Genomic DNA, 3,167 nt, shown 5'->3' with positions numbered 1-3,167 from the left:
ATATAATACTGTGACACTGCTTTAAAACATTTTGCTCAGTGGAAAATGGCCTTGTTGAAAATTGATTTGTGAATGAACATTCCAAAATAGATGTTAGGGGACAGAGCTAATATATTTGACTCGTCTTACAAGAACTGTTTAACCTTTGGTGTGACAATATCAAATTTTAGGCATCTTACAGTAAAATGCATTAATTCTGTCCTGAAGCTACATGTACACAATTCAACATAAACGAATTTGTGACTGACAACAAGTGATAAGCATAACTGCAAGTGATAGCATGTATGAATATCTGTGGTAACTAACTTACTTCTCTGATAAAGCATTACCACTGTCAGTAAAAAAAAAACCCTGGGAAACGGTGAAGAAAATAATGGAATAGATATCATGTTGCTATGATATTTGAAAGGAAGATAAGCACAAGAAATCGGATCTATGAACATAATTGTTACATTGTGAAGGAAAAAGGGTACAATTACACAATACCCTCTGTACTGAGAACTGTAAGGTTGTGATGCCTCGATGTAACCAAGGTATAAATTGTACACACAGGATACTCTGTGTAGGGTATGAAGTAATAATTCTAAAAAATGGCCTAAAAAACTGGAAATATCAGGTGAAATACATCACTGAATTTTATCATTTTTTTCATCGAAATAAGAAAAAAATCATGAAATGTTCATTTTCCTGGAGACACAAGAAGTGTAATGATCAGCATTGAATACGAAGTTTCTTCAAGTCTTACGATTGTATGACACTGTGCTCTGTCAGTAAATGTGTCAAGAAGTGATCACAAGAGCTGCTGCATATAGAAATGTTCCCAAAATGGGAATGGGCTGGTTAGAGCAATCAGTGTGCCATGTAAGACTAACAAACATGTAGGGTAACAAAAAAAACCCGATTTCTGAAGAGAAAATTCTGGGAATTGATCCTTGGTCCTCTGTATTCAAAGTGAGAGTTCTAGCCACTAGACCATGGAGGGATGTACTGCCAAGGCTGTTGTGTAACCATTATATTTATGAAATACATGCTATTATGATGCTATGTTTAGTGAAGGATATATAATATTTAATACATGACAGCTATAACATGGTGTCTCCTATTTGCATGCATATCATAGCCTTACACGACTCATTTACCGTTAGAGAACTGAAAAAGTAGCTCAATACTACAAAGCTAGCCGGCTTCAATTGTGAGACATACAATACACAAGCAATTAGCAAGTGTGCACCAGCATGTGATGACTCCATCTTGGTGTAACAGGATCACATCATTGTCTGTGAATGAATTGCTCAGTTATAACATGGTCATGTGGCAGTTGGAACTACACCCTTGTTAAACAAACTTAAAGAGCATGAATGTATTATGTGGCAGGCATGTTTACACAGGTGACTCATGCACAAGTTGGACAACACTGTGTATTCATTCACAAGAAAGGTTGAGAGTTGCAAAGACTTATGTTTTTATTTTTGAATGGGCATTGGCAGTATGAACCGTAATAAGTGATCACAAAATATCTCTTATAAGTAACAAGTTATATTTATTACATGGCAGCCTTTTGATGTATTACATCGCATTTGAAGTCTTCACATGAGCTTTGCTATCCATTGGCATGCACATTCTGTAAATAATATAGAAACTTGTTACTGTGCTGATCTCATTCCTATTTCAATATTGATGACCTTTGTGTAAACAGGATCTATGGTTATTAAATGTCCAATCAATTAAAGGCCTATTCAGTGTCAGTGATTTGCTTATCCAGAGGATCATAAAAATCAATCAAAATTCAGAATTTGGCACCTTTGTTTGTATCACAGATGTGCTAACATAGAATTAAAGCCAAGACATTTTTCAAAAATACTAACAATTTTAATGATGTATCCCTTCACTGAAGACAATTTATACACAATTTTGTTTTTAGTCTCACTGGGATCACTGAATAGGCCTGTAAGTTGCATACATCTTTAAAATTGCCCTTGCTTTATATTTATTCGCTGTCGTAGTGCACGTTATAATATGACCGTTGCTAGGCCAACTGGATCACGCTTTCTTTGTTACGAACCACTGATCGAAATGATCACAACACAAAGCCTATGGCATATCAAAATTCGGAACAGGTGTATGGGCCAAGGATTGGAGCAGTAACCAATGGTTACTAACGTGCACTACGACAGCGAATTACTCAAATCATTAAGATGTCAACCTAAGAGCATTGAACCAAAGAGTTTGAATGGGATGGATACTGTAGAGCTACTAAACAGTTACTTATGGGGTGTCTGATGCTAGTGTACTTGTGAAATAAATACAAGGTACAAAATAATTTGGATTTGTGTCTTTATTTAGTACTGTAAAGTTGTGCTGCTACCGATCTTATCATTTTCAATAGATTAAAAAGATCATTGGATATATGGACTAGTCGCCCATGTGCAGTATGTTTTGTTAAGGCAGGTCGGAGGGGAGCATGGCCTAGTAGTGTTTGCACTCAAATATAGAGGCAGAGGTTCAATAAAGGAGATCCCATGGTTTGATAACGAATGTCATTTCCACCCCATGTGCCTTTTTTTTTCAGTGCGGGGAAAATACCCAAAACTTTCGTTATGCAATATTATCAGCCTTAACTCATGAATCACAAGACACATGGAAATATAAATGTGATTACTGGCTTCCTTGCCTCATTTCCTATATGTGACATGATCAAGGGGAATGAGTCGGGTCGAAAATGAGTTTTACAATTGTTTCTAAAAAAGATATTTAGGGCTTTCAGAAACTGAAAAGCCTATGTTGATATGACTTTTCGTTGCGAAGTTATGTCAATTTATCAATCGCTGAAAACAATATAAAACAAAAGAATTTTAACACTTTCTTTGCCAATATCTCAAAATCAATATTAGCGACATCCGACTCATTTCCCTTGATCGTGTCACATATGATCAATGTATTACAGAAATATTAAGAAGTGCGCTATAGATTTTTAGTTAAAGCCAAAAATGGCAAAATATTGCACCTGCCACCCAACTCGCCTTTAACAGTACAGAAACACCTTCAATCAATCACATACGATACCAGCACAGGACCAATGATATGATTATTGCACATTCAGATACACACTATATTTGTGAAACTGGAAAATTTCCTTGAAACCCTAGCCATTCACACCAAATTCCCTC

This window comes from Amphiura filiformis, chromosome 3 (genome assembly GCF_039555335.1).
Source record: "Amphiura filiformis chromosome 3, Afil_fr2py, whole genome shotgun sequence".
Classification (NCBI taxonomy): Eukaryota; Metazoa; Echinodermata; class Ophiuroidea; order Amphilepidida; family Amphiuridae; genus Amphiura; species Amphiura filiformis.
Note: the sequence above shows the minus strand (reverse complement) of the source record.